This window comes from Ornithodoros turicata, unplaced genomic scaffold (genome assembly GCF_037126465.1).
Source record: "Ornithodoros turicata isolate Travis unplaced genomic scaffold, ASM3712646v1 Chromosome78, whole genome shotgun sequence".
Taxonomy (NCBI): Eukaryota; Metazoa; Arthropoda; class Arachnida; order Ixodida; family Argasidae; genus Ornithodoros; species Ornithodoros turicata.
The window spans coordinates 148,416-171,662 of NW_026999392.1; the positions used below are offsets into that span (position 1 = coordinate 148,416).

Below are 23,247 nucleotides of genomic sequence, written 5' to 3' on the forward strand. Positions count from 1 at the left end.
GTACTTTGATTGTTGAAGAACCAGGTAGGGTGAAGTCACCTGTGCGTTGCAGAACAGTCTAGGTCGAGCGTATCGTGCTGCTAAACGAGCACAATCTTGAAAATATATCGTAGGTGACCAGCATAATATGACTTATTAGCTTAGTGCTCACTTTTTTTTTCTTATTTCTTTTCGATTACAACGCTCAGTATCACTGCCGACACAGTCGTGTTAGTTAGGAAGAACGTGTTTTTCGAGTGGAAGCCGCAGTTCAATTTAAGCTCTCATTTGTATGCGTGTGTAGAAAAGGGGCAAGACCTGGCTGCCCATCCTATTAACACACATACATTTCTCGTTTCTTACCCTCCTGTAACAGGTCAATAAATTGCAATACGGTCCTAAATTTTCTATGGCAGGTACATGTTGGTATGTGGACGTCATTGCAGCAAAAATACACGAAAGGGGATTGCATTACATGCATGGCTTGCTTATTGCATACAGAGGTTCAATTACTTTATATATGGTTATCTCTAGATTAAAAACCCGAGACTGGGGGACAAAAAACGACAACCTTGTCTGTGTTATGGATCTATACCACCAGCTCGCTTGCTACCTCTCTATCCTCTCGGTACTGTGTATATATTTTTGTCATTTTCTTTGGAGACTGTGTTGCACGATTTACCCTAAACATACCCGATCATCGTGATCATTTTATGACCTTAGTATCAATAAAGAAGTATCCTTGATCGAAGACAATTTGTCGCCTTCTCTTATGTTTTTTTTTCATTTTTATCTGCCCCTCTTCCTTTCTACTTAATCTGCATATCAATATACTTTGGTTATGGACACTTCACTTTTTGTAACCAGTTGGAAGGAGAAGTGGTCACGAGATAAGGGTATTTCGAGGCTGTCGGGATCCGGGGCCCAAGAGCAGTGGCAATCATATAATGCCGAAAATCATGAGACCGAACTATCAGAAAGCTGGAAAGTCGGAAGACAGAACTATCGAAAAACCGAACAAAGAGGAGCCCTAAGATATGAAAAGCATTAAAAATTACAATTACTACATAAAGCTTACTTTCACTAAGTCGATGTTATATGTGAATTGCTGTAGTAAATTAATCATAAACAAAAGAAAGAAAGAAAAAAGGACAGAAATCACGGGACCTGCGATGTTGGATATACGTATATAAACTCAATAAACTGCAAACTAAATTTTGAACATCTGTCAAAGAAATTCTAGAAGAATCTTGGGGGCGACACGTGATTCACATTTACCACCTGCACTTGTGTTTGTTTTCCCACGGTGGTGGTTCCCCGGAAAAACCCGTTCATGTCTTTGGAAGACTTGCTTTGTGCATGAGCTATGGTGCTTTTGCGCAGATATAGGACAGCGTTATGTTTCTGATCCTTGTTGTTTAGTTTCGAAAGCGATTGCCCTATCTACAGGGATCTCAAACACGCGGCGTCTTGGCCACCAAAGAGAACGAAGCTACCCTCTCGAAATTTAAAGACGAATTAGGAGAACAGATTTTCAGGCATTGTTTTCAGCCTGGCCCCAGTACTGCTGCTGCACTGTCCATGTTAGGTAGAATACACTGCATGCGAGCAGTTCTTGTGGCTCTCGAACCTCACAAAATTACGGACACGGCAACCCGGTATTCGCGTACGGTATGGTACACTAGCACACCGTAGCTAATGCGAGGATTGAATCGATCTTCTGTCCATCCTAATTCTTATACTATACCAAATAGTGACATTAAAACCCGGCTTTTGAAAGAACTCAGCCAAAAAGAAAAGCAAACTGTTAGTTCGAAAGAGAGGTAGTCGAAGTGGCTGAAATAAGAAGTGGCTCTTCCAGTTGTACTACTGAAGCTTCTATTTGTCTGGTGGATAAGAAACTTGAATTTTTATTCAAATCATAGGCATTTTTTTCTTGTGTCACCCCTTATCACTATACGGTGGTTTTGTTTGCACATGCCTAAAAATGTCATTTTGAGGGTCTCGTCTGACATACTTGTACAGACTTCGACTACGGAGCTATGGCAGACAAGGACAGCAGGAAAAGATCACCACTAGGTGTAAAGTTCCTTTTTAATCAGTTCGTCTCAAAACCCCCAATCCCAACGCTCAACCTTCCTTTTCCAGAAATAAACCAGTTGATTATGGAGTGGTGTATTGTCCTTGTCTGCTGTAGCTCCATAGTCTAAGATGTCATACCAACTAGCCCACTCTACATTGTTAATCACTTTTATACTTGTAAAGTGCTGGACAAAAGTTTATGGAACATGCTCTGGCACACTCCTCCCTCCGAGTGACAAGCTGGCAGCGAATGGTATCGTACGGACTTGCATACAGGTGACTGGGCTACCTATACGCACATGTCTAAGTCTGTACGGTCCCATTTGCTGTCACTCTGAGGAAGGAATGCGCCGGAGCGTGTTCTCTAACATTTGTCTAGCACTGTACTCGTTGTTTTGACATGGTGGGATAGCAGTGCACCTGCGCACATGACTGCGTCGGGTTTCTTATCATTATAGTTTAGTTGTAAGCAGCTCTGTCCCTCCATTGTCCCGTCTGTATACTCTCCCTTTTGCAGTTATGTACCAACTAGCCCAAATTTCTGCACTTCTAAGTAAACACAACATAGCAAACCCGCAGCCATAACCCACTGTGAATATGCCAGCTAGCTCTTTCTCTTTGATTTTCTATACTTATTTTTTCAACTGTGAGCTAAGGCAGCAATACAGTAAGTAAATGGATAATTTGGAGTGCTACTGAACATTCTCCTAAGCCTTTGTGAAGGTCGAATAGTTTTTCATACCTTCAGCACTCTATTTGGAAGGCCGCCCATTTATTGGCGTTAGCCTAGTAAGCCCATTAATTTTTGGTGTTATCCACTATCCGGCTCCACAATAACTATGTCGGTCCTGTTTTTGTGTACAATGTTATGTATGATATACCAAAGTTTTATCACGGACCGTGGTTTTATGGTAACTACAATCGTTTCTTTTCCTTGTGGCCCTGCATGATGTGGTGTAAAGTCAATATGCCCTGTGGCTCCAATGGCGTTCTTAGGACCCAAATATACTGTCTAGATAAAGTTTTGTCCTCAGTGCCACAGGGGTTTAATGATATAGACTGGCACACAATTATGTCAAGTACACCCAAAGACCTTTTTTCAAATTCTCGTATTATTGGACTACACAAAAAAACTACCTTTACGGTACGGAGAGAAAGAGGAAAAATGGAGGCGTCCAGTACATTCTCCACCTCACTTTTGTTGAGAAACGGTGATAGCTTTTACAAAAGACATAGAACAGACATAGTACAGGTCTCTCGCAACAACCTCGACATTTTCTGCTTCATATTTTCTGTGCGAATGAGTAACAGGAGGGTAGTTTCATTTTAAATCGAACAACGTATGAAAGTCGTATTTTTTAATTCGCCCAGAAAAAATATATGTTAGAGGACAGTTCAAACGACGCAAATCGCGCCACGTGCGATGCTCGTGCGTGTAGTAGTTCCCGCGTAGGAGAGGGGGAAAGCCGGAGGCTGCTTGGGCGCGCTTTCTTCTGGACCGACTTTGACGGGATCTAGCCCCGCTGACTTTATGCCTAGGAACCGGATGATTTTTGTGATTATAGGCTGCGCCATAGACGCTGTCGACAGTCACCCACAGAACTCTGAGAGCCACAGATTTTCTGTTAAAAAATGCCAAACTTGGCGTAAACGTTCAAAAAGGCCAAATTTTGTTACCGATTTGCTTCATGACGAAACCTCTGAGAACATCTAGCTTAGTGTCATTCGATAGGACATTGAAAGAGCTTTCGTGCTGTATAGAGCTCATTTTTCTCATCCCACTTGTTTCTGCGTTATTAGCTTGAGAATCACACATGGTAGGCGAAAATTGCCAATGTTGCATCTCAATTTTCTCAAAAATGCCATCTTCGATTTGCTTGATTATTTTTCAAAAGGTGGCGTCATGTCTCTACTTTAGACGCCAAGTGGGGCAATCTTTTATTTTTGCCTGAGAGACGCGCAGCGATTTTTTTTGTCAGGCAGGGTGCACAAGGCTGCGGCCTTGCGCGCCCCACCCACGAGGACGCGACCTTCAACCTCTTCTTTGCTACAAGTGTCCCGCTGAGGGAGAAATCAATGACCACACTGCGTGAGCTTGTTGTAGTGTCCCCAGAGCATCACTTTACGTTTACCCAATGGTCTCTCAGTTCCGTCAGGCTCATTCAAACCGTGGGAGAGTACATCAGTTGCCTGTGCGCCCTTGACGAGAAGCCCCAGTTCGACGAACATGCCGACAAAGCAGTGAGAAGAAACGAAGCGCTTCGTAGAGATCTTTATCCACTGGTAACATCTTAGCTTTTGTTTCAGGTTGCCGCCAGTCCCCCAGGCAGTGTGAAAGGCACAACCTTTTCATTGGTAAAAGAACGGAAGTTTCGAAAAACGTAAAATGCGCCCATTGCGAGACCCCTGTAGGGGGTGGCTGCCACCATTGCATTAGCATCATCCGATAGTTTTAGACATGACCTTTCACATGATATAAAGTGACTGGGTTCAAGCGCATTCTTTGTCCGCCTAGTATCGCAAAACCACGAGTGGTACGCGAAAATTTTGCATGTTCGATCTTAATTATTTCTAAAAAGCCGGAATATTTTTCACGATTTATTCCACAGGGGCAGAATTATGCCGGTACTTTGCGCTGCTGGTAAAGTACCTTTTCTCTTTTTGATTGAGACGTAGGTCTACCTTTCCGCGGAGCGATTTTTCCACACAGAGGCGCTCTTCGTATGTTTACTTACTATGTTTGCTTCGTAGTCTTTGCTTTGTAATTTAATGCCCAGATGTTGCATTATGTACTTATTTTGCACTTATGGTACGTATGTTTATTTTTTCCTTTGGAGACGCAGGTAAATACTTTCGTGGGCGACTTGAACTTGCTATTACGCACTTTCATGGGAGTCCCACGCACGACGTGTGCGTATACGCACGTGCGCATATTCACTATTCTCCCGCACATGTGCTTGAGGCAACACACATACGCACGCTATGAGTCTGTCGTGCGAGTTAATATTAAGAAGGCAGAACTACGGCCACAGGGGACAGAAAGTTACAACACCTGAGACTACAAACTTGTGGTCGCGTGGTTGCAGTCGCCTCTTAGCTTGGGCGCAGTAAGTGATAGTTCCGAAGGTGTGCATGCTCTCTTTAATTAGTTTTATGCTCCGTAGCGTTATTTCGGAACCACGACGAGTGGTACAAAACCCGTAAGACCGCTGTGATGACAGTTGCTGCTCTCAAATATAACACGTTCGCCCTCACCGAGATGTGTCAGTGTCACCGTGGGAATCAAAATTTCCGACAGAACAACGCACAACTAAAATCCCTCGTTTCCGGTAGCCGTAGGTACCTTAAACCCTCGGTGTGGTCTTCAGTATAGTCCTTCTGGCATCCATGCGCTTGAACCCATTCACTTTATATCATGTGAAAGGACATGTGTAAAGCTATCGGATGATGCTAATCCAATGGTGGCAGCCACCACCTGCAGGGGTCTCGCAATGGGCACATTTTACGTTTTTCGAAACTTCCGTTTTTCGTTCTTTTACTAATGTAAAGGATGTGACTTTCACACTTCCTGGGGGACTGGCGGCAACCTGAAACAAAAGCTAAGATGTTACCAGTGGATAAAGATCTCTACGAAGCGCTTCGTTTCTTCTCACTGCTTTGTCGGCATGTTCGTCGAACTGGGGCTTCTCGTCAAGGGCGCACAGGCAACTCATGTACTCTCCCACGGTTTGAATGAGTCTGACGGAACTGGGAGGCCATTGGGTAAACGTAAAGTGATGCTCTGGGGACACTACAACAAGCTCACGCAGTGTGGTCATTGATTTCTCCCTCAGCGGGACACTTGTAGCAAAGAAGAGGTTGAAGGTCTCGTGCTCGTGGGTGGGGCGCGCAAGGCCGCAGCCTCGTGCACCTTGCCTGACAAAAAAAAAATCGCTGCGCGTCTCTCAGGCAAAAATAAAAGATTGTCTCACTTGGCGTCTAAAGTAGAGACATGACGCCACCTTTTGAAAAATAATCAAGGAAATCGAAGATGGCATTTTTGAGAAAACTGAGATGCAACATTGGCAATTTTCGCCTACTATGTGTGATTTTCAAGCTAATAACACAGAAATAAATGGGATGTGAAAAATGAGCTCTATACAGCACGAAAGCTCTTTCAATGTCCTATCGAATGGCACTAAGCTCGATGTTCTCAGAGGTTCCATCATGAAGCAAATTGGTAACAAAGTTTGGCCTTTTTGAACGTTTACGCCAAGTTTGGCATTTTTTAACAGAAAATCTGTGGCTCTCAGAGTTTTGTGGGTGACTGTCGACAGTGTCTATGGTGCAGCCTTTAATCACAAAAAACCTCCAGTTCGTAGACATAAAATTAGCGGTGCTAGATCCCGTCAAAGTCGGTCCAGGTGAAAGCTTGCTCAAGCAGCATCAGACTTTCCCCCTCTCCTACGCGGAAACTACTACACGCACGAGCGTCGCACGTGGCGCAATTTGCGTCGTTTGAGCTGTCCTCTAACATATATTTTTTCTGTGCGAATTAAAAAATACGACTTTCACACGTTGTTCGATTTAAAATGAAACTACCCAGGAGTTATAGTCGGTTCCACATACTGTTCACCTTAGCATTCTGTGATGCATACTTTGACCATCCAAAAAGTGGCAGAACATGACTCCTTCAACTCTAAATACTACTGTCATCAAAAATACAGTGCTTAGTGAAATGTATGGCATTTACAACTGCAATGATTGTTTTCTATCAGCACTGTTGTAGCCATCATGCTTGAATTATGGTTACGTCAGTGATCTTCTATCACCGTCAGGGTTTCTTCTACCAGCAGAACGCTAGCCATTGTGGCAGACATATGGTGGCCCTGATAAGGGCCGTTTGTTTACTTCGTCCAGGTCTGCTGCTTCTTCTCCAGTGCACCATGAAGCTACTGAAGAATTCCTTAGCATGTCCACAGTCCATCTTCTAGTGTCTATAGTTCCCTATAGGAGCACGCTGTTGGCATAAGACAATCTGTGTGGTGGGGCATCGTCATGCAGCTGGTGCCTGTGGGATGCCCTGGACAGCGTTCAGGCATGAATGCAAAAGGCCAATGCAATAATCCTGTGGGAGTGGCGCACTTGATTACAGTGTGCCACCAGAGGCCTTCTGCTGGGTCAGCTCTGTTTGAAGAACTTGAACTGAAAGTAAAACATAATTGTGAGTAGTGTGAAATTACTGAGAATTATAAGTAAAGAATGTCAGTTACGAATCCGTCAGCTCAGCACGAGAACAATTGGGTGCCTGCTTTGGTTGGCCTAGTGAGGAGTAGCATAAGCAGGGGTATGCAAATTCTCCAATAGAATCTCAATATTTCACTATATCCCATACCCAATTCATATATGGCATCTGGCAGTCCTGGCCTTTTTGGTCAGCTACAGGGGTTCCACCTGGAAACAATAGAAAGAAATGCATTTAGGCAACAAAAAGCTTCAAGATTGCAGCTTTTAACATGCTGGATAGCATTTCACTCTCCGTAATTATCATTTGCAAGCCTTAGGTTTTGGCAATGTCATTTATAAAATCCTCTACAATTTTTGAAAATTAAACCATCTGATCACTCACTGTGGCATTTGTAAGCCATCAAAGGCCATATGAGAAAAGAAGAATATTGTTTGATTGTTCAAATCGGATCGGAGCTTAAAACCTGAGGGGTATCATTCGTAACTGCTGCTTGACCGCAGGGTTTTGAGCACTAAATTCTAACTGTATCACACGTTAAATCACTCATTGAGGCTTGTATAAGCTATCGAAGCTGCACGAGAACAGGAAAACGTCGTTCGGTTGCTGTAATTTGGCCGAAGCTTAAAACCTGAGGGGTATCATTCGTAACTGCAGCTTGACTGCAGTGTTTTGAGCCCTAAATTCCAACTGTATCACACATTAAATCACTTACTGATGCTTCTATAAGCTATCGAAAGCTGCACGAGAACAGGAAAACGTCGTTCGGTTGTTGGAACTTGATCGGAGCTTAAAACCTGAGGGGTATCATTCGTAACTGCTGCTTGACCGGAGGGTTTTGAGCCCTAAATTCTAACTGTATCACACGTTAAATCACTCATTGAGGCTTGTATAAGCTATCGAAGCTGCACGAGAACAGGAAAACGTCGTTCGGTTGGTGTAATTTGGTCGGAGCTTAAAACCTGAGGGGTATCATTCGTAACCGCTGCTTGACTGCAGTGTTTTGAGCCCTAAATTCCAACTGTATCACACGTTAAATCACTTACTGATGCTTCTATAAGCTATCGAAAGCTGCACGAGAACAGGAAAACGTCGTTCGGTTGTTGTGTCTTGATCGGAGCTTAAAACCTGAGGGGTATCATTCGTAACTGCTGCTTGACTGCAGGGTTTTGAGCCCTAAGTTCTAACTGTATCACACGTTAAGTCACTTACTGAGGCTTGTATAAGCTATCGAAAGCTGCACAAGAACAGGAAAACGTCGTTCTGTTGTTGTAACTTGATCTGAGCTTAAAACCTGAGGGGTATCATTCGTAACTGCTGCTTGACCGCGGAGTTTTGAGCCCTAAATTCTAACTGTATCACACGTTAAATCATCACTGAGGCTATTTATAAGCTATCGAAGACTATATGAGAACAGATAAACTTTTTTGGTTGCCCAAATTTGATCGTCGCATCATTCAGCACTGTTGCCTGCAAATCTACCGAAATTGAACTTATTTAACTGATTTCACCACAGCTGAAACAGGTCGCGAATGCTTCATTAAAAATTCGGGAGTACAAACACCAAGGAACTAAAATTACTTACCTCCATGTGGTAATCAGCATGAAATAAGAAGCACAAGACACACACACGTCAACCCACGACAGCGCGAAACCGACGACTGAGAACAATCGATGTCTTCATGCGCTGACCAGGGCACTACATTCATAGCCACCGCCGCCGAGGCGTACGAACACAACGAATGATACCCCTCAGGATCTAGCGCCTCCCCTTGCGCACCTGTACGTCAAGAAAAATGAGAAACAGCTAAAGAGGAAATTACGAGTGTGCTTTTCCACGCATTTTCCACGAAATTCAGTTTTACGCCGGTAGAGTTTCCTGTTCCCGACACCTAAGAACCGAAGCAACAAGGCAGGGCAGGCAGATAGGTGTGGTCTTGGCATGGAGGAAGGAAACACAAGGAGCGGCTCTTCCCTCCAGACCAGAGCCGTATACTCTGGTATACGGCTGCCTATATCTGCTATATCGGCCTATGTCTGCCTATATCGGCTCTGCCGATATAGGCAGAGCCGTATATTAAAAGGGAGTCTGGCCATTGGGAGGAGTCACAAAAAGAGGCTCGACCTGTCAATCACAGTTTCGCTCCTCTGATTGGTTTGCTTTTTACCAAGGGGGTCGCCATGACACCATACTGCCACCCAAAATGGCGACGAAAACAAACACGATGAAGCGGGGATTTCGTGACAAAAATGTTTCACAGACTAACCTGATTTTACGCTGCAAATGTACATCCTAATATAAATTTCTCGGAAATCAGTTTCAACTTATGCTCATCCATCGATATCTAACTGAAAATAATACGTTTTGTCGCCGGTGTTAGGCCTAGTGAACACGGCGATCACAACGAAATCATAACAAAAACGGCGCTGTGCTGTACAATCTTATATTTAACAGCTGTATTTCATGGATATAAACATTCTTGCCTATTATATTCCAACTATTCATGTAAATTTGTTTAAAAATCATACCGACAACAGCATGTGTCCCAGCAGGTGGTTCTGCCGGCAGCGGTACAACGACGGAAGCAGACGACAATTCCCGACGTGCCTTACGCTCCCTAGGTGGCGCCTATCAAATTTCCATCAACAATACACTACTTTTGCAGATTGCGAGAGGTATCCATTTCAATCCCATCCAATCCACTTGCCACCCAAAATGGCGCTGCCCATGTTAGATACGGAGACAAATAGTGAGGATAGGTTTATTGATAGCGCCCCATATTTTAAGACTTGATTGGCCGGAAAGCTGAAAAAGTGGGTGGAGCTTCGGGTATAGGCATGACCCATTAATGGCCAGACTCCCTTTTAATATACGGCTCTGCTCCAGACTAGCGTAGCCACCCTCTAGCGGTCGCTCGAGTCAAAATCGCCATTGCTTCCTGTCCACCACGTGATCCCTTCTAAAGTTTCGGTTTTGTAAGGCTTTGTTTCTCGCGCTGCTCTCCGTATGATTTTGCTTTTTGAAAGTAATTTATTGTGAAAATGTGAGCACCGTCGTAGAAACGACGTATGGTAATGTGTTCCTGTCCCGGCTGCGGCTCTCGTTGAACTGAAATCAGCCATCAGCTCTGTCACGGGAACGCGTTCTGTTCGTAAGTACACGGTAACTTGCTTTAGTCGCCCGTGTGTCTTCGAGTCATCATGAATTGTTCATTTCGGACCTCAAACTCTGCCGCAGATTCATTTCATATCTTCTGTTGTTGTACAAATCTGATTAATGGGACGGCATTCTTTACCACTTAGTCAAGAAAAGTACATACGTTGGAAGCAACCGCTGACACACGTTTCCGGTCCCGCGTACTCTTGCGTTCTGCACATTGTCTTCTAATAGGACAGTAAACATTCGAACACACAGAAATGAAGTGCAAGCACGCGTTCAACTTAATACTGTCATCTGAACTGCGACACAACTACAGCTCGCGTCGTCTGCTTTGCTGGAGCCATGCTGTCTGGAGGGTCACGTGAGCGGTCACGTGGTAGACAGGAGCATCCCAGAATGCAATGCGAGGTCGGCTACGCTCGTCCCGATATAAAACTGTTGGAGGGGCCGCTCCTTGTGTTTCCTTCCTCCATGGGTCTTGGGATTCTCAGGAGGAAACACCGATAAGGCGGGTCGCTTTCCAAGATAACGCGTGGGGCGATTGGTTGATAAAAGATGTCAACCACTTTTAATGTTCACGCCTTTTTCGATTGTGCACCATTGACAGAATAAATTTCAAGTAATCGAGGTAGATTACTTTGACCAGGATAGAGCCGCTGGTATTCTGGTACAAACGAGTGGTATTTTCGGTACTGCGACGACCTCTTCATGTTTTCCTGGTGGAAAAAGCTTTGTCGGTCTGGCAAAAAGTGCTTAACATCAGTGGAAATCAGAGCTGCCAGCGTCTTTTTACCTGCACTGTTACTCTTCAGATAATACTGTTTCAGGAGTTTATTTTGTGCTTCCGTGCCATTGTTTGTGGTAACCACCAACCCAAACTTTTGCCTCTGGTATCGCACCCATTTCTCAGCATGAGGTATCCACTGTGCTGTGATGTAGGTCCTGAACCTGGGGTTATCCCAGAATGGAGATTCCTTTAATGCATTGTAGGCAGCATCAAATTCATCTTGAGAGGCAGAGTGAGCCATCCGTCCAAGTAATGACAAAGCAGCAGTACTCTTTACCCATCTCTCCCATGCTTGCTCTCGCTGAAAATCACATAGCATAATTTTGCTCTCTGTGAAAAGTCTATCATCCAGTAGTCTGGAGAAAAGGTGGGACACCAACCCCTAAAAATAGACAATGCCTCTTCAATGCAGCTTATAGTTTCAAACTGCACGATAAACACTCCAGCTGTCATGTAGGCTACTGGTGTTTTCACGACTATCAGAAAGAGTGGCAAAGCATAGTTAGTAGCTTTATGGCTTGCATCAAGAAGAGCAACACTGTCACCATACTTCTTCATCAGCTCTTCCATGAACAGGGATTGATAGCAAAAGAGCAGAGTGTGTTGATACTCCTTTGCTGAGAGCTCTTCTCCATTGTCTTCCTCACCTACTTCACATAATGCTTCAGTCCTCCGCTGATATGGACAAAACAAGATCTTGGCATCTCGTTCCTCATCCTGAAGTTGTTTCACCAGAGCTTCTGCATTTTCTTGGTCTACGTTACTGTCTCTTTCTTCCCGGAGTGCTGCCTGGATGTGGTTTGAAATATCACCTCGGGTCGGGAAAAATGCCCTGCACGCTGCACTTGGCTTTGACTTTCCTACAAAAAGCACATCTTGAACATAGTACCTCAAGCAGTGCTGTGCTGCACATCCTTTACTGATGACAAGCCATTACAGACAAGCTCCCTAATGCGTTTTGCGATGCTGGGGTCAACAGTTTGCCCAAAAGTTGCAAAATCGTCAAAGGCATGCTCCGTGTGCTTTGACTTTCTTGTCATTGTGATATAGACCCTTTTTTCTGATGCCGGTTTCTTGCCACCACCCAGTACGCATGACAAGTGTTGCAGGGCAGTGGACTTGATCATCTTCAGCTTGTTAGGAGTGCAGCCAACAGGAACATCGACCTAATAAAATTAACAAAGGAAGGACAGGTGCGTTAAAATGTAATATTAAATTTTGACAGAACGCTATATGTATACCTTGAAATCTAGAAAGGTTTCAATGGTTTGTAGTTGCATGACAGCAACGCAGCCCTTCTTCTTTGTACCTTGGAGTTTTAGCTTCCTTCTTCTGAACGTTTCTGCTTTGCCGCTGAGGTGGCAGCAGATGTCTCCTTTTCATTTGTTTTGTGTTTGTCCCAGTGATTTCCCCAGAAATTCACTGCTGGGGGGGGCGAGCTTTCAAGGGGGAGGAGGGGGGTATGCTTGGTGAAGGTTCCACTTACGAAATATTTTCTGAGACACGGAAACAATCGTGGCACAATGGTGACATATCTGCACAGCTTTCCCGTTTTATTTGCACATGATATTACGTTAGAACTCAGTACATTAGAATGCAGATTCATTGTGAACGACATTTCAACATTAAGATGCATAGTCACACGACCGACAAAGAAAAAAGACTAGCACGAAGCTCTCTCACGAAGCTCAATGAATACCTAGCAACCAACGGTGAAAACCTTAGACGAAAAAGCAGAATACCTCGCTTGATTGAGTTGGGCGCAAATGGTTCTTGATGATCCACATTGAGTTTGCGTGCCCGCACGCATTTTAGCTTATGAGCGCAATATATGCATTGAACAGTCACTTTCAAATGATTTTGGACAAATGCATGGTACGATCATCTGCATGACTGTGGTCCTACAGCCCAAGTATGACAGTACAGGATGTAATTCGCTGCGCCGGACTCACTACCAGAACGTGTTGGTGGCTATCTGGGTGGGGTCACCTGAGAAGTTTCAGAGGGGGTGTTGCAAAAATGCAGGGAGGGTGTACACTCCCCTGGGGGGGGGGTGTAGGGAAATCCCTGGTTTGTCCTTTCCAAAAAGCTTCTCTATGACGGACAGAACACGAAATGGCACATTGAGAGATAGTGGCGTCGTCCCCTTGTTCATGGAGAACATGAGTCTACCTGAAAATGTATTGAGTGGACATTAGAGACAGACTTTTCAGTGCATATTTTCAGATGATACAGGGAACAGAATTAACACAGTCCAGTTTTGATGGCACAGTTTTTAAACACAATGCAAAGTTTAAACACGACACAGTTTAAACATAAAGGATGCAGCACTCCTGCAGCAAGCCTGTGCTTCATTGGGTAAATTGGGTACACACTGCAGGATATATACAGGGTGGCAGGACAAGTACAGGGGTTTTCTGTTGGACACAAATATTCTTATTAAATTTAGCTAAGAGCTACTTTGGTGCAGCTTATTTCAGAGTCGAATTATTTGGCTCGCCAACCTCGCTCTGGTTTCTCCCAAAATATTTCACCCAAATTTCCAGATTTGCAAATGAAAATATTTACTTGCACTGACATTTTCCTGCGCTCTCCAGCTTCTCCGTTGGGCAGAAGTGTGAGCCCACTGTTTTAAATGAAACTCCAAGTGAGGAGGTCTCTGTCGAGACTGACCAGTTTCTCTTCAGACTCAACGTAGCCCGTCCAGTTCTCCGTATCAGTTTTCAGGTCGGTCACCCACCTTCGCAATATTGTTCCTCGTGTGCATCCATGAGGCGAAGCAGAGAACCACAGAAACGCGAAACGCAAGAATCGAAAGTGAAATGCGCGACAAAGTGCGTCGGCGAGTGAAAAAGAAAAAAAAAAAAAAATACTGAAACGCAGAAACAGGAGAGGGCAGTCAGGCAGTTTTATGTTTTATCTCCTCTCTTCGCGTCATTGCTCTCTCCCGATCTGGAAATGTGAGGGAGGGCAGAATTTTGTGAAGAGAGAGAAAGTCACGCGATCTTTTAACCACGTGACCCTCTTTTATCCCCGTGCAAAGATGCCATCCCGCCGAGTTCGGTCTCCTTACTTCTCCTCCGTGTTACTAAACTACAGCCAGCATTTCGTCAATGGATACCGTATTCCGTTATCTACGAAGGTACAATAGAACAGTAAGCTCAATGATTACTGACGAATTTAGCTCGAAAGGACGAGATGGTAAAAGGAGACACAGTAAGCGAATTTACGCTTAATTCGTAGCCTCTCAAGATATCTTATCTTGAGCATTCCCCGTTTCTCTCTTCTTCACTCTTCTGACATAACCTATTTGTTGATGCTTCTAGTGCCTCTTGAACCGCCGGGGTCATTCAAACTCAGTTCAGTGTCTCTTCTAACGTCTCGTCTCTTCGTGCCAAATTGTTCAGTGAGGTTTTCCCTGGGTTTTCCAAGGATCTTCCAGACGAATGTCGGCACAGGACGCATTCTAACACCTTGTCCCTCACTCCTTCCTGCTGTCCTCTCTCCATCTGTCCACATCTGTACGCCGCTCATAGCCACAGGCGCTAACACAGAATGTAAAAAAAAATGTTCAGTAATCATATTCCAACTAACCCAACGCTTCTCAATATGTTCTGTCGTGATGTATAACATTAGCCTGCATAATTCAACTTGGATACAATTAAGTGTTGTATTTTTTAAAACTCATTCTAAAAATATACAACGAAGAATGAACATATATTTCCTCACTTTTTTCACTCTGGTGTCCCATAATAGATCCGCTTTTTGCCATTGTCACGTAAAAGGCAACCGTAATAACTGACCGGACCGTAAGAACCTGAATTCCCTGAAAGAAATTTGAAGAAATATCCGCATGTGCCAGAGTACTTTATCTTCTCTCAGCAACGTCACTTTCATGGAGTTCATTTTGAGACTTTTATACTTGTTTGCAAGGCACAGTCACAGCGTTCTTGCATCTCTGAGAATTGCACGACCTGCGGTACCTGCCCAAACACAGTCGCACGCTCGAGAAAATATTGAAAACAATGCATTATGAAAGGTTTCACTTAGACAACAGAGACGACATGCTCATAAAACCAACGGGTGAGGTGCGCAGCATCTAGGATTAGAATGTAACACAATCTTTTTTACATTTCCTTTACTGCCTCTATTTCGGTTTTTATTACCGCCACTGTTGTGTGTGTGTTTCTTTTGCACGGAGAACCCAGCTTGTTTTCTTTTCTTTCTTTTTCCTAAGCAAGCCACAAGAGCGTGACAAAACTTACTACCCCTGCATATATATTGAAATCTATATTGAGGACATTAGGGATATGTGCGTACAAGAGCCATTCTTCTTCATAAGTGGCTTCTTAGAACAGCTAAGATGATGATGGTTTTCATGGTTGTTACATGTGCTTTCGACGTGCAGGTCGCCGTACTTTGCTGCGTTTACCTATATGCCACAGTTTGATAGTTTATTTTAGTTTTAGTTTCTTAGTTAACCTCCTCTCCCTCCTTTGCTATGTGAACATACATAGTCAGAATTCGTCCGTTACCGCGATTCACCGTTCTACGAATTCAACGACCCGCAAATTATTGCAGCTCACCTGGAAGCTGCAGACCTAAACATATAGACAAAAAGTGCCAGACGCTTTCCAGAATATCACTTCTGAGAAAGATTGAGACCGTTTTGCGCTTTATTTTCAATTTTTGCCATTTAGTACACAGGGACGTTCTATCACAACGCACAGACGACGGTGGTTCTTTTCCATGGCCACAACCGCTGAAAGCACGTTCGTGATTGGCTACGGCCGTTGAAAACACGATCCTGATTGGCTGACTCTTAATTGTTGCGTCACGTCGACGATCATGCAGGCTCACTGTATCTAGGTGGTGTTGGTAGGGCAGCTGTAGGTCCAGAAACCGGAACAGAGTTCCACAAGGGAAGTAATTTCTGCTTTCGTTTCTGGACCGATACCACCATTAGTGGTAACCAGTGCATTGAACTGAAACAGGAATTACGTGTAGTTTTTAGCTAGAACTGAACCGTAATTACTAGCGCCATCTTGGAGCTCAACTAGAACTGAACCAATCTAAAAACTTCGGGTACTGGTTCAGGATGCCGGTTCGGTGCGGGTTGGTTTGTGGTGGGTAATCATGTGGGGATTCGAGCGATCTGCCTGCATAGATTGGTGGCAATGTTGCTCGGGGAAGGGGATGAAAAAGGGGTCCTGTTGGTAAAAGGAACAGCGTTACTAAGCAATCTTGCGTCATTTTTAGTGGCTACCCGTAATTTTGTAGCATATTAAAACCTCGAACCGATATATGTGAACGCCGGAGCTGAACCGACCCTTTATGGCTGAATCCGAACCCGAAACAAACTGAAAAACGTTTTGGTTCGATGCTCTGGTGGTGGTCGCACGCAACCCTCCTGACACTGCCATGCTGCCATATTCAAATGCATGGAAGATGTCGTTTTAATGGCTGTGTTCGTGTGGGTGTATCCCGTTTGAAACCATTAAAAATAATCTTTCAAAAATAAACGCGTAAGTACCCACTGTTAAAAATATATCTCTCAGGATATACGCTTAAAAATCAACGCACAAAAATAATCGCCAAAATATCCCCGTTTAAATAAAGAACGCTAAGGAATCGATGTTTAAGAATATATCGTTAAAAATAATTCGTTTCAGAATCCCCCCAAATCCACCCTACAGTTGCAAGAGTCATGTTGTATGGCCCAAATCAAGGTGAACTGTAAGCAAGGGGCTTAAACTAACCTCACAGGACCAAACTAGCCTAAACTATCCCAAACTAACCTAACCTAACATAACATGGGGGTCCCCGAAATCCACCATTAAGAATAAACGTTTAAGAATAAAACATTCAAGAATAATCCGCTTAAAAAATACACGGTTACAAATATATATCTTAAAATCAACCGCTTACCATCCCCGCTTAGAGATCACCGTTTAATAATCCACTATTAAAAATGAACTGTTTCAAAATCCCCTCACTATCTAGCACGGAGGCGGAGCGATTGCAGTTTACGCCGGGTTATATCATGTTATGTTAGGTTAGGTTAGTTTGATTTCGGTTAGTTTGGGATAGTTTAGGCTTGTTTGGCCCTGTGAGGTTAGGTTAAGCCCCTTGCTTGCAGTTCACCTTAATTTGGGCCATACCACATGACTCTAGCAACTGTAGGGTGGATTTGGGGGGATTCCGAAACGATTTATTTTTAACAATATATTCTTAACCGTGGATTCCTTAGCGTTTATATTTAAACGGGGATATTTCGGAGATTATTTTTGTGCGTTTATTTTTAAGCATATAATCTGGGAGATATATTTTTAACAGTGGGTACTGACGCGTTTATTTTTGAAAGATTATTTTTAATGGTTTCAAACGGGATACACCCCATAACATGATATAACCCGGCGTAAATTGCAATCCGTCTGCCTTCGTGCTAGATGGTCAGGGGATTTTGAAACAGTTTATTTTTAATGGTGGATTATTAAACGGTGATCTGTAAGCGGGGATAGTAAGCAGTTTATTTTAGGAGATATATTTTTAACCGTGTGTTTTTTAAGCGGATTATTCTTGAATGTTTTATTCTTAAACATTTATTCTTAATGGTGGATTTCGGGGACCCCCCTTTCGTGTTCCATGCTGAGTGTGGCTTCCACGATCTTTCTGTAGCTTTCCCACATCTAAATGCGCCTCTGGAAGTTGGTCAGGTAAGTAGACAACGTGTTACGGGTGAAAATGTCACTGGGGGCTATACACATACACCCTTTATTTCCAGTACAATACCATTTTCATTCCCGTTTCTGTTAATGGCGCAATTCATTGACAGAGCTTGGTGAAAGTTTTACCCTGGGAAGGGGCAAAAACTGGCTGTGCTGTCTGAGGTTTTCCCTGGGGCTCCCAAGGACTTTTGGCAAAGAATGTCGGCGCAGTTCTCCCTGAAGTCTGCCCAGGATGAATATAAACCCCTCTATCCTTCACTCGTTCCTGCTGTCCTCTCTCCATCTGTCCACATCTGTATGCCGCTCATAGCCACAGTTGCACTGACAGGGAACAAGAAAAAAGTCAGATAGCCATATACAGGGTGTTGCTCTAATGTGTCCAGAGATCGATCGATAAAAGAGAAGCAAGTGGTACTTTTCTGCTACTTGAGTAAGAAACAGGTACTGCTTCAGGTACAGGTTTGCTGCTGTTTCTTAGTCAAGTAGCTGAAAAGTAGTGCTCGTTTCTCATTTATCGCTCGCTTTAAATAAAATTTCTGGACACGTTAGAGAAAACTCCCTGTATATGGTGGTGTCTTTTTCTTGGTTGTTGCATAATTTTTATTCTAAAAAATCTAGCTGAGCAAAATGGATGCAGAATCGGCAGGCGCATTATCTAGCCAGGCAGACATTCTGTAGGACAGCGTAAACTAGAGCCCAGTACTACGGGCCCCCGACCCGGCCCACGGGCAGGGCTTGTTATTGCTTGTGTGCTCCAGGCTTCCACGCAATGGAGGACTATTAGTTCTTCTGCGTAGTATTTGCAAAAACAAGCAAGGGATACTGCATTATGCGTATGATTGGACCCTCTAGAACATTCTCAAAGCCACTTTACATTGCTTCTGACTGGTCACGTATTTCGCAAACACGTTCGCAAAGCTTGGTGAGAGGGGTAAGGATTGGGAGGACTTTGTCGATGGCATCCTCTACATCCACGAAAACTTGGTAGTGTAACGGTAACGCACTTGCCCGTGTACGTCCTGGACTTGACTTGGTCTCGCGCCGTTGTGGTGTCAAACCGACAGTTCTTGTATGTTTGTGGCCGTGTCTTCTCTTCTTATAAATCTACTTATAAATTTGTGTGATAAGTGCTAAAAAACGTCATTAGGCTAGGACAAGTCTGTTATGCAGTCTCATGGGTAACAACACATATACAGGTATGGCAGGAATGCGAATTGCAACCTTACAGTGTGACGGGTGGTGACTAGGGTTCATAATCCAGAGCCACGCGCAATGCGTACATGGGTGACTTCACCATGTACTTGTAGATAGTACTTGCCATTGAACTTTGAACTCAAAGTAGTTCTCTTTAAGGACCAAGTCGATTAGAACAAGGATGGTTTCTGCGTCTATTCTGGTGTTTGTCGCAGAAAGGGTGCTGCAGAGGATGTGATTCTGGTGGGATGTTTGTATACAGTGATGTCACATCTATCGTGGCGAGTATTGTGTCACTACCAAATGCATGGTGTGGTGGGCCTTGTACAACTCGCGTCAACCTTAATAATAACGCTGGAAGAAATGTTGTCTCGTTCCCGAGCGCGGTTAGGCAACCCGTGGGGCCATGAGGAAGTCGTCGTTGAACAGAATTGTTCTGTTAGTTTAATGCGAGGATTTTGTTCACTTAACATTCCCCAGTGTCCCACGGGGTGGCTGTTATTTCATTCGGAAATGAGACTGAATTTTTTCCAGCGTTATCGTCAAGGTTGACGAGAGCTGTACACGGGGTGGCAGTGTCGCGGGAATGCGATCTAAATAGTGATCCAAGGAACTTTGAGAGTCTCACTGCTGGCGTGTATAGGACCCGTATAGTCGTATTGAGCCGTATAGAGCTCGTTGGCACGTACCTTGTGGATTTTGGGAAGTAAACAGAAAGGACCTGCGCCGGACTTGATGGGGTGAGGTATCTGAGGTCGTAACGCGTGATGAGCTTCCATTGGTGGAGGTCCTGTACGGTATGGGTTATAAGCTCAGTGTACTCCCTTGGTGGGTCATGGTTCAAGTTGAGGAAGTGTCGCATATTGCTGAGTTGCCTAATCTGTTGCACTTATCTGTGCGCCAGACAGCGACACTCTCACCCTCATCGGTGGCCTAAATAATGGTGTCATCCCTTTCGGCTGGCATTTTCATGATGTCACGCCATGTTTTAGTGAAGTCGTGAACGCGCGAGCTTTGGGAAATGCTGACAAGGATATTGTTGCTTACTCGTTTACTAATGTACAGGTCTAGTGCGGGATCTCAGCCGTAATTTGTGTCCAAATTGACGATAGTCAGAGGTTGCTGTTGTTTTCTTGTGTTGTGTCAGCAAAGAATTCTCTATGGCGTAGTCGTCTCACAAAGTCTCGTATGTCTTTGTGGGTTTTGTATTCATTAACAGAATGTTAGCTCCTTAGAGAGGACTTGTAGTTGTCACTGGATAGTGAGCATGACATATCTATAATGGTGTGTTGAGAAAACAAGTGCAGATGGCCAAAAGGCCATGCATGTTGAGTGGACGCTCCCTTTCAAGGAACCCCACCGTAGCTCACAGTGGGGTTCCTTGAAAGGGAGCGTCCACTCAACATGCATGGCCTTTTGGCAATCTGCACTTGTTTTAGTAGAAATTAGGAGAAAGTAGCACAAATTGAAGATCTCCCTCTCTACAAGTTAAAACGTTCGATGGGTTCGGCTGAAAACTCGGAAGAAAGAAGGCGACGAGGCAGTCAGTTCGAGAACAAGAATGCAACTAACTTTATTTACAGAGAAACCAGGAAAAAGCGGGAAAGCGTGAGAGGAGAAATGACATTGCTCGGGGTGGGCTCAGGTTACAGCCGAGGACGACCGTCGCCGTAGCTCACAGTGGGGTTCCTTGAAAGGGAGCGTCCACTCAACATGCATGGCCTTTTGGCCATCTGCACTTGTTTTCTCAACATCCTCCCCCCCCGAAAGGAGATAATTGTTTATCTCCTTTCAAAGTCTGTTTCAATGGGGTAAGGGTGCTGAACATGTCGCCCGTTCTATCCCAGGTAGTTCCCAGCACTCTCGTTACCTCTTCTGTTGTCATGGCCCGATGTGTTTCTGAGACCTCCAAAAAATCGTCATCGAAGCAGTTTTGTAGTTCAGTCAAGTTCGATGCCCATTTTCTAAGTTCCATTCCAGATGCGCTCATTATCCTGTTCGTCGAATCGACAATGCTTTTCACCTCCTCAGGTGTAGATGCGTTGGTAAGAAGATCGTAGTTATCGCGAGCTCTCTCCCTCTCCAAGCGCCGTACGAGTCTCACCAGTCGGCTCTGAGCCACCTTGCGGTTGTCATGAAGATGGCATTCAGCGGACTTCCATGGCAGTGCAACTACGTATCGCCCCTCTTGCATTGTGACATTTTCCCGGAAGTCGTCGCATCTGCGGTAGTCGATTTCACGGTTGCTTTCGGGTTCGTCAGCGATACCGCTGCTCTCCAGCTCCCGCAAGGTGCGAAGCGAAGTGGCTGTTTCCTCTTGTAGGTGTACTCCTGCCTTCAACACACAAATCATAGCGTTCGAGTCTGATGTGCAGCTATATGTAGACATGGGACCCTGGAAAGTCCAGCCCAGCCTTGTCTCGATGGCAACCAGTCCTCCGGTGAATGCGCTGCGTTTAATTTTTCCGGTAGTGAGATTCCAGAGTTGATCGCAGCCCAACAGCAGAGAAACACCGGACTCAGCGGGTATGTCGGGGAACAGCAGTTCGTCAGCTATGTAGCCACCATCCGCACATATGGCCCGAGCGAGTTCGTCTTCCACTGTAGTTTTGCAAATGTCACGGCAGATGAAGGGTACGGTGACAGCTTCCACAGTAAATTCCGTTGGTGCGAACTGACTCCGCAACCGGACTTCCACTACACTGCATCGTTGTCGTTGTTGGGTGGCGGTAGTACTGCCAAAAGTGTTAAGGCTCACCGTGATGTTGCCTAGCACATTGAGGCGAAGTTTGTCGGCCACATCTTTTCGGATAAAGGTCTGCTGACTGCCTCCATCAATTACGCCCCGTATGTACGTGCATTTATGGTCACCCATGACCCAACTGCGGAAAGTTTGCAGCAGCACAGTGTTACTCTCCGCAGGGGTGTCTTCAGCTGCCAGCATAGTAGCTGTTGCACCGTCAGCGTTTTTCTTCGGGGGCGTCCAGGACGGGTCGCACATCGCCACGGCATGCCTCCCACCGCATTTCGGACAACGCATTTTTCCTCGGCATTCTTTGGCATTGTGACCTCGCTTAGTACACCGGAAACAGCGTCGATCATCAGCCAACCTCTTCTTCCGCCGATCCAATGGAAGTGGTCCAGCACAGTTGTCCGTTGTGTGCGCAGTATCCGAACAAAAGAGGCAGCCGCACTTAGGAACTGACGCGCTGTAGAGTACCGTGGCCGAGGGTGTACTGCGTTGGTTGAAGGCCTGCCGTACCTCAGGCGCCACGGAAGGTTTCTTTCTGTCTTGAGTCAGTTCGCTGCGTTCTCGACTTTCTACCTCGATACGAAAGAATCGAAGTATGTTGCTTAGTTCTTTCGTTGCGTCGGATGTGGCGTCCTTCGATGTGTCCGAAGCACCCTGCGTTGAGGTCGATTCAGAGCCGTCCTCGTCTTGCTGTAGTTTACGATTTGTAGAGCGATGGTATTCCACTACAATGTCCGTAGGGAGTGACGACAATAGGATTTCAGACAGCATAGCAGAATAGTTTGCGCTGGAAACTCCCAGGGACCGGAGACCACGGATGTTCATCTGTACGTTGTCGTATAGTTTACGAAGTCCATGTATATCATCCGATGATGTGACGGCCGGTAGGTTGCGGAGTTTAGCGAGGTATTGTTTTTCTATCCGCCCACGGTCACCAAAACGCTGAGAAAGGATTTCCACGGCGTCGTCGTAAGATGCCTCCGACGTCTGCAAGCCGGCGATAGCTCCAGCGGCTGGACCATGGAGTAGAGAACGGAGATAGTGAAACTTTTCGATCTTGCTTAGCCCCTCGTTGTCGTGAATCGTTGTTCTGAACTGTTCCCAGAACCCTTGCCAATCGGAGAGGTCTCCACGAAATTGCTGAAGGCTAAGCTTAGGAAGTTTCACTCCAGGACGTGGGGCATGCGGCGTTCTTGATACGTCTGTCTGTACGTTAGAAAGCTGCGGTGGAGACGGCGACGTCTGAGATTGCGACAGTCTCCAACGCAGGTTGGCAATCGTTTCCGTCGCTCTGTCTTCATAGTCCATCACAGTGACGTACTCGCTTTCGAGTTCCTCCTC

At 45.0% G+C, this 23,247-nt stretch overlaps 1 protein-coding gene across 4 annotated transcripts in view; it reads left to right on the forward strand.

The window, feature by feature from the left end:
- Positions 1 to 14,274: 14,274 nt before the first annotated feature.
- LOC135374567 (zinc finger protein 883-like) overlaps positions 14,275 to 23,247 on the forward strand; it is a 30,755-nt gene continuing 21,782 nt past the window's right edge. For 2 of the 4 annotated variants that reach the window (XM_064607509.1, XM_064607510.1), the window contains exon 1: positions 14,275 to 14,387. The gene's annotated coding sequence lies outside the window, so the exon portion shown is untranslated. The remainder of the gene's footprint in view (positions 14,388 to 23,247) is intronic. The other 2 variants (XM_064607508.1, XM_064607511.1) reach the window with 1 other exon arrangement.